Below are 9,243 nucleotides of genomic sequence, written 5' to 3' on the forward strand. Positions count from 1 at the left end.
TCAAGGCAACGTACATTTTTGCTCAGAATCAAGGTCACAGTATAATACCAATTCACCACAGCAACAGCAGACTACTCATCTGACACGGGAGATGGGATTTACAAGGAAAACCACTTGCAGCCTGCTAGGGCTCTGCCTGCTGAACTAAGCTTCCTTTTCGCCAGGGCATGGTGATTCTGCATCATGAAATAGGCTTTAATCCCAGTGGAGTCTGGAACCCATGTCCTTAAGAGGCACAGAGTCCATCGTAAGTTTGACATAAGTAATTTGCCACACAGAGCCAGCCAGGCACAGGGTGGTGGTGATTTAGTTGCTAAGTGGGGTCTCTTGCACCTCCATGGACTGGAGCCCTCCAGGCTCCTCTGTCTGTGAGATTTTTCAGGCCAGAAAATGGAGTGGGTTGCCATTTTCTTCTCTGAGGGATTTTCCCGACCCAGGCATTGAACCCGGGTCTGCTGCACTGCAGATGGATTCTTTACTGACTGAGCCACCAGGCAAGCCCCCAAGTACATGGTGCCACTGGTAAAGCCATGTGTCACAAGAGGACCATCCTACCTGACCTTCCTGCGGGAGCTTAGTTCAGTCTGCAGATGCACACAAGCCACCCTGCCCTTTGTAAACAAGCTCTGTGCGCCCTAAGTCAGGCTCACTGTGGGAGCCAGGTGGCCGCCTGCCACGGGTGGGTCTCAGATAGAACAGCTCTGATGAAAGGAGATTGTGGAACAAAACCTTATAGCTTGAGATTTGATCATGTTTCTAATTTCTAGGCCCAAGGCCAAATGTCAGTTGCCTCCTACCTCGTGGGCATCATCTCTGGCTCCCTGAAATCTGAGTGGGGTAGCACAGCCCTCTCAGATTTGGTAAGCATGGGCCTGGGACTACCACGCAGTCAGTGGGTCTTAGCTCAGCTCCAGAGCCACAGGGCCCCACAAGCCCAAGGGCAGTGGTCTTCAAGAAGGCGAACGTCACCTTGCACTATCTGGGTATGCCCCCTGCTCCACCTCTGGCCCCATGGAGGGGACTGGCTGTTGGCCTCTGGGAGAAAAGGGTGGAAAGAGAATACGAGCAGCAAGGAGGGCCAGAAGACTGCCTGGTCACAGTCAGGGAGGACTTGGGGACTGGGGTGGGTGTGTGCATGTGTGGTCCACATTGGGAGGGCTGGTAGGGGGGAGGGGGTGGACTTCACACCCTCTTACTGTTGCTCTTGATGTCAGACCTTGGGATGGCAACTTCACATCCCTCCTGGTGCCTATCCCAAGGCCGTGCCATGTGTTTGAACTTTGGTAATGGGGTCCCACAGCAGTGACATTTTTTTAAATTAATTAATTTATTTTAATTGGAGGCTAATTACTTTGTAGTGGTTTTTGCCATACATTCACATGAATCAGCCATGGGTGTACCTGTGTCCCCCATCCTGAATCCCCCTCCCACCTCCCTCCCCATCCCATCCCTCAGGGTCATCCTCGTGCACTGGCCCTGAGCCCCCTGTCTCTTGCATTGAGCCTGGACTGGAAATCTATTTCACATATGGTAATATACATGTTTCAATGCTATTCTCTCAAATCATCCCACCCTTGCCTTCTCCCACAGAGTCCAAAAGTTTGTTATTTACATCTGTATCTCTTTTGCTGTCTCGCATATAAGGTCATCATTACCATCTTTCTAAATTCCATATATATGTGTTAATATACTGTATTGGTGTTTTTTTTTCTGACTTACTTCACTCTGTATAATAGGCTCCAGTTTCATCCACCTCATTAGAACTGATTCAAATGCATTCTTTTTAATAGCTGAGTAATATTCCATTGTGTATATGTACCACAGTTTTCTTATCCATTCATCTACCGCTGGACATCTTGGTTGCTTCCATGTCTTAGCTATTGTAAACAGTGAGAAGTGACATTTTTTAAAAAGGCCACCGGGACAAAAGGAAACACAAAGTGTAACATCAGGTCCTGTGTGGCTTCCCATCCATCATGATCAGTGAGAACACACAGGTAACCACTCTAGGTCAGTGAGTCCTCAAAAATATATGTTCCCGATAGCCCTCAAATGTCACGGGGCCTCCCCTGACCCTGATTTAAGTTAGGTTGCATGAGTGGGGGCAGGTGGCCATTTCTCTGGTACCTAATGCAGCACGTGTTGGTGAAGATGATGTGAAATGTAGAGGGTGGTGGGTCCTAAGCTGTAGCTCCAGGAAAGAGAGACTGTGAGAGGGGTCTCCTCCATGCTTCTGGGGCCAAGGGTCCTGCCTGAGGCCTTGAAATGGTGCTCAGTCAGTAAGCAGAGCTCCAGGGGCAGACTCTGGGAAGGGGCGACAAGATCTGTCCTCCATCAGCAGCCCTGCTGATGGAAACATGTGTCCTAACTTAGGGAGTCCCGTGACTCAGGCCAGGGATGCCCAGGAAGGGCTGGAGGCAACCTCTGGAGCCACGTGGTCAAGTGATCAAAGCCTGCCTGATGGGAAACACTCTCAACTTCACTGCTGTGGTTACCAACTTTCCGAAACTGACATTCCGCTCGGATCTCACAGTTCAAGGAAATGCCAACAGCACTTTCTAGCAGATGCGGCGCTGGGCATTTTTCCACCCCTCACCTCATTTCATCTTTACAATCCCTCCCTTCACTTAGCTTGCCAGCACTCACTGAGGCTTGGCCCGCACCAGCCTGGGTTGTGGGGTACCTGAGAGCCCAGAGGACGGGCTCAGGGACCTGGACGCTCATGGAAAGTCCCATTCACACGCTGGAAAAGAATGGACAGGGCAGAGTGCTCCAAAGTGAACAGACAGGATAGAGATGAACAGGGCAGGGGCAGGGGGATTCAAGGAAGGTGCTCTGAGCAGGTGACCTTGAATCTGTCACCTGAAGGACCAGCAGCAAGGGGCAGGAAGGGGGGTTCCGTGGAAGTGGGACTCATGTGCCAAGGCCTTGTGTGGTACTTGTGACCCAAACTGAGGCTCCCTTCACCAGAACCGTTATGTCATGACCCCACTTCCTTCCGGGAGAGATGCCCATTGCCCTTTCATGACAATGAGCTCCATGAGACCAGGGAATACGTTGCCACCACCAAACACCCCAGCTCCTAGCCCTTGGCCTACACACAGCAGGTGCTGTTTTAGGTCACCTATGTCCATGGAGCACCCACTCTGGCCTGCCTGGGAACCCAGAGTTTGGTGGGGGAGAGTGAGAGCTCCCTTCGGGCCCTGCCATCCCCACCTGGACCCCCGAGGTCCATTTGGGAATCTTGGTTACAGCTGAACCCACCAGCCTCACCTGCCACTCTTGCTGGTTGGCGCTACAATGCCAGCTCCCTGGGCCTCTCGTCCCTACCCTGCACTGCCCTCCACACTCTCCTTCGGGCTCCTCCCCAGCCCTTCTGCCATGGCCTCCTCTGGCCCTCACCCTCCTCTCCTCCACCTCCTGCTTCAGCCAAGGTATGCCTCCAGGGGCTGCCATCTTACACTCCTCCTGTCCCCCCACCTTTTTTGTCCTTCAGAGTCACTCCATGTACCTGCATGCCTCTGCTTGTGTATACAGTCTGACCCTTCCAGTCAGATGCGTCTCAACTATCCCCATTGTCTGCACCCCTCGCCCCTTTGGTTCCCTGCTATTGTGGGCACACCCTGGGTCTGCCCATCCCTCCCCCCAACAGCCAAGTGCCCTCACTGGGCCCTCATTTTGTCCTCCCCACCACCCCCTCTTGTGACATTGATGGGAGAGAACACAAGCCTAGCCCCTTCCGGGCTCCTTTTCTTCACTGCCTGGAATACAGGGGCTGCCCCGACCACCTCCTCGACACCCCTGCCTCCCATGTGGATGCTGATCCTTCCCATTTATTGAGCACCAACTGTGGGCCTGCTAGCTGCTGAGACACAGCTCCCTGCCCTCATGGATGTCACAGCCCAGACATGGGAAAGTCACCTCACAGAGACAAAGAGCTCTGTAGGAAAGTGCCAGGCTCCCAGAGTACAGAACAGCATCCAAATATAGTCTAGGAGGAGAAGGACAGAAAACTTCTCTGGAGAAAGTGACTTTTGCGCTACAATCTAGAGGAAGAGAAGGAGCAACGTCCCTTCTCTTGAATGTTAGCCTGCCGTAGGCACGTGTTTCAGCCAGGTGCCACATCATGAGTGACAAGTGTATTAGTTAGCTATGGCTGTGTAACAAATTACCACAAACTCAGTGGCCTTCATCAATACCACCTACTTATCAGCTCACAGCCCTATCAGTCAGAAGTTCTGGGAATGATGTGGCTGGGTTCTCAGGTTGCACTGGAGGTGCATAAAGAACATAAAATTACAACTACCAGGCTGCCTTCTACTCTGCAGTCTCATCAAAGCCATTGGCATGTTCAGCTCCTTGTGGCTATAGGAATGAGGTCCCTGTTCCCTCACTGGCTATCAGCTGGGAACTGCTCTCAGCTGGCCAAGGCCTCCTCCGTCTCCAAAGCCAACAGGAGAATTTCCTTCTTATTGAATCCCTTTTGTGCTTTGAATCTTTAACTTCCTGGTCTCTGGCTGCTGGGCCCAGATTTAAGGGGTTCATAGGATTAGGTCAGGTCCACTGGGGATAATTTCTCTTTCTTGAAGTCACATGTGACCTAGAACATAACCCAGTCATGGGCATGGTGGCCCATCAGCTTTGCAGGCTGGAGCTTCACACAGGGAAGATACCCCAGGGGCTGGGACTTGGGGTTGGTCAGAGAAAATCAAAGCCTAACCCTAGTTGAAGTGGCAAAAGAACAGATGTTAATTAGTCATCTACTACTGCAGGGGGGAAAAGAGCCCAGCATGAACTCAATGCAACTCCAAACCATACAGAGTGGACTGGGCGTTTTAAGGAGAGGTTGGTCCACATGAAACCTGCATGGGTTCTCTAACTGGTGCTTCTCAAAGTGAGGCTTCTGCCTTCCCACACAGGCTGGGAAATAAGGATCCATCTTCAGGCTCAGGCTGGTGCCAACTGCAAGTTCTTTGGCCAGCCTTGAGTTTTCTCAGGCAGGCACTTTAAGGAGGCTAGAGTCATCCCAGGGAGGCTCAAACTGTTCAAAACTATGTCAGTGTTTTGTTCAAGTCTTTCTCAGCCAAGATTGAGGCCTCATGCAGAACGGGGCTCAGAGGAGGAATTCTGCCAACCACAGTGAGCCATTTATGGGGGTCTCATTCCAAGTGCTAGTGGGTGCTTGGCCGCAAGTGGATCCAAGGGTTGCAGAGCTTAAAGCTCATGCAATTTGGAGGGCCGTCGTCTTTAATAAACGTGAAACATGAAAGTCGCTCAGTTGTGTCTGACTCTTTGTGACCCCATGGACCATACAGTTCATGGAATTCTCCAGGCCAGAATACTGGAGTGGGTAGCCTTTCCCTTGTCTAGGGGATCTTCCCAACCCAGGGATCGAACCCAGGTCTCCTGCACTGCAGGCGGATTCTTTACCAGCTGAGCCACAAGGGAAAGAACATAACATTACAACTACAATATTGCTAGCACCCCTCTTAGGACTTGAGGAGGAGCCTGTGCCCAAGGAGTTTATATAGTCTGCTGTGGGGTGAGGGTGGGCATCAGAAAAACAAACTCAGTTTCATTGGGTCAAAATCAAGGTGTCAGCAAGGCTGTGCTCCCTCTGGACACTCTAGGGGAGAATCCACTGCCTGATCTTTTCCAGCCTCTAGAGAAACACCTGCACTCCTTGGCTTGTAGCTCCTTCTTCCATTATCAACGCCAGTAGGAGAGCAGTTTCAACTCTCTCTCTGCTGCCATCACATTGCCTTCTCACTTCTGTCATTTAGATCCTTTTTATAAGGATACAGAAGATTGCAGTTAAGGTGCACCCAGATCACCCAGAGTCTTCTCCCCATCTCAAGGTCCTGAGCTCAAGCCTGTCTGCAAGGTGCTCCATCCACAGGCTCCAAGGGTTAGAATGTGGACATCTCCCGGGGGCCACCACATGTTCACTGGCCTTGGCTACAGGGGCCTGAGCAGTTATAAGAGGTGCAGAAGCCTTGGGAGCACACCGGGGCAGAGCCTGCCCTCTTTGGAAAATTCTACAGTCTGCCGGGGATTTTCAGCACAATCCAAAAGGAATGTAAAACATCGGAAGCTGGCCTAGAAGACTCAACTCCTGTAACAGCTGAGTCCCTCACACCTAGAATTCCAATATGCTTACTCAGAAACTGGGAAAGACTGGAAAGGTCCTGGCCCAGCTGGGGGTCTAATGAGCTCAGAATCAGCCTACAGAGGGAAGGGCCACTGAAGTCACCTAAGAGTGACAAGTTGATGGATTGATTGGTCCATTGAAGACCACCTGATGACTCAAACAGTTGGGGGACCATAACTGCCTGGTTTTCTGCTGTGGTTGCGCTTCCCACTTCCTTTGGGTTATTGAGCATGGAACAAAGTCTACCTCACTATGAAACCGAGACCCTTCTTTGGTCTCAAAGAGGCTCTGTATTTACTCCAATTTTGTCTCTCCTGCCAGCCTTACCTTCTCTCAGTCTCACTGGCTCCATCCTCGAGGGTCCTCTTTCCCACCTCCTTCCTTTTTGCTCTGTCCTTTGGACAATGGGGACTGTCCCCTCTGGCTCTCCCGGCCTCCAGGTTGGTCTCCTCCAAACCCTCCTCCACCCAGCAGCAGAGGGATCCTTGGCACATGCCACTCGCATCTTGCCCTCAACTGCTTAAAGCCACTGGGTGGCCTCCTTGAAGCCCTCAGCAGAGAGGCCCACACCAGCAGCAGAATCAGTCTCAGCTCTTCAATGTCCCCTCAGCCTTCTGCACACAAAAGTCACCAGAGCCAACACTGCCCCTCAGATGGACACAGCCTACCCTCTGTATTCTCTCACACATCTCCTCTGTGTTCAAAGCCTTCCTTTTCCTTAGGATCAAGCCTGATTCCACTCCCACCCCCACTAGACTCTGGAACTCCATCACTTTCTTCCCTGGGCACTGCTTCTTGGCACACTGACAGGGGTATGGCTTTCATGGGGCTGCCATAACAAAGGACCACAAACCAGGGGGGATGGCCTTACAGAAATGGAAATGTATTCTCTCCCTGTTCTGGAGGGAGAAGTCTGAGATCAGGTGTGGGCAGGCTTGGTACCCTCCAGAGGCCTTGAGGGAGAATCCGTCTCAGGCCAGTCTCCCAGCTTGTGGCTGTGTCACTTCAATCCTTCCATGTGGCTTCTCGTCTGTGTCTGTCTTCTCTTCTGTGAACTCAGTCATTGGATTTAGGGTCCACCTTCATCTGGAGTGATCACATACTGAGATCATTCGTTTCATCACCCTTGTAAAGGCTCTTTCATCCAAATAAGCTCATGTTCCCAGGTTCCATGTGCATATGTCTTTTTTTGGGGGGGAGGGTCACCGATCAGCTCTCTACAACAGGTGCGTGTTTTTGTTCTCAAACAATTTATTTATTTCCATTTATTTTTGGCTGTGCTGGGTCTTTGTTGCTGTGAAGACTATGGGCTACTGTCTAGTTGCACTGATGCAGGCTTCTCATTGCAATGGCTTCTCTTGTTGCAGAGCACAGGCTCTAGGGCACAGGGGCTTCAGTCATTGTGTCATGTGGCCTCAGCAGTTGTGGCTCCTGGACTCTAGAGCACAGACTCAGCATGGTTTATTATTGTGGCACATGGGCTTAGCTGCTCTGCAGTATGTGTGATCTTCCCGGATCAAGGATGGAACCCCTGTCACCTGCATTGGCTGGCGGATTCTTTACCACTGAGCCACCAAAGAAGCCCTCTTTTCCTTTTTTAAAAGTCTTTATTAAATTGGTTATCACCTTGTTTCTCTTTTATTCTTTTTTGGCCCCAAGTCATGTGGGATGTTAGTTCCTCAACCAGGGATCTAATCCATACCCGCTGCATGGGAAACATGAAGTCTTAACAACTGGACCACCAGGGAAGTCCCCAGGTATCTGTTTTCCATTGCCTCATAACAGATGACTAAAAACTTCGCAGCTTAAAACAGCACACATTTGTTATCTCCCAGTCACTGGGTTTTCCTGGTGGCTCAGATGGCAAAGAGTCTGCCTGCAACACGGGAGACCTGGGTTCAATCCCTGGGTCAGGAAGATCCCTTGGAGGAGGGAATGGCAACCTAATCCAGTATTCTTGCCTGGAAAATCCCGTGGAAAGAGGAGCCTGGCATGCTGCAGTCTATGGCGTTGCAAAGAGTAGGACATGACTGAGTGACTTTCATTCAGTCCCTGGGTTAGGTATTGGGCTTGGCTGGTCCTCTGCTCAGGATCCTGCCAGGCTGTGATCAAGGGGCTGGCTGGAGGTGTGAGGGTCAATACTCCTGAAAGCAGCCCTCAGGCGATGACAGATAGGAGCTGGAGGATAAATACCTCAACTGTGTTGCATCTCAGGCTTGCAATCCCCTTGCCCACAGTGCTGACATCCTTCCTTCCTTGCCTCACTTCCCCATTCTCCCAGAGGCCTTCCTGGGATGACTTCCCAAATAAACCACTTTCTCTTAAATCCTCACTTTAGGGTCTGCTCTGGGAAATCCAGTCTAAGATATGAGCTATGCGGCTGTGTGGGAGAAGAGTGTTCCAGGCAGAGGAAACAGTGCAAAGGCCATGTGGCAAGAATAGAAAGGAGGCTGGTAAGGCCAGAATGGAGTGAACATGGGGGAGAATGGTAGGAAGATAAAGCTGAAAGTTCAACTGGGAGTGTGTAGTGTCACAGTAGCCAAGGGAATAGTGCTTCTAGGAGGGAAAGTTTCCACCTGTGTTGAATTCTGCTGAGAGACTGACCGAAATGAGGACATAAATGTGTCTATTGGATTTAATACCTTGGAGGCCATTGATGACCTGGACAAGAGTTGGGGATGGAAGCCAAAAGAGAATAGTTCAGAAAGGGAGTACTGAATGCCCAGCCAGCATCATCTGTGACGGACAGCTGGGATAAGCATCACCTGCAAACGGGGAGGTACCCTCCTGAGTCAAGAGACTAACAAAGCAACTGCCAGACCAGGCAAGCATCAGTCATGCTCAGAACTCCTGTGGAGATGATTCCCTCTAAGGATGAACTCCCAGACTGAAACCATAAACCATACCAAGAAGCTCAAAGCCCTGCCAGAGAGTCCTCCATCATGTCAAAGAGATAAATGAAGAAACAGGAAGATCAGGATGTCATAAAACAAAGGCAGGGAGACATAGGAGAAAGACTAAGGTAAGAGCTTAGAAATTTAAAATGGCCACTGGAAGAAAATCTCATTTGTTGAGTCAAGTAGTGGAGCAGA

The sequence above is a fragment of the Cervus elaphus genome, chromosome X, assembly GCF_910594005.1.
Source record: "Cervus elaphus chromosome X, mCerEla1.1, whole genome shotgun sequence".
In the NCBI taxonomy this organism is placed as follows: Eukaryota; Metazoa; Chordata; class Mammalia; order Artiodactyla; family Cervidae; genus Cervus; species Cervus elaphus.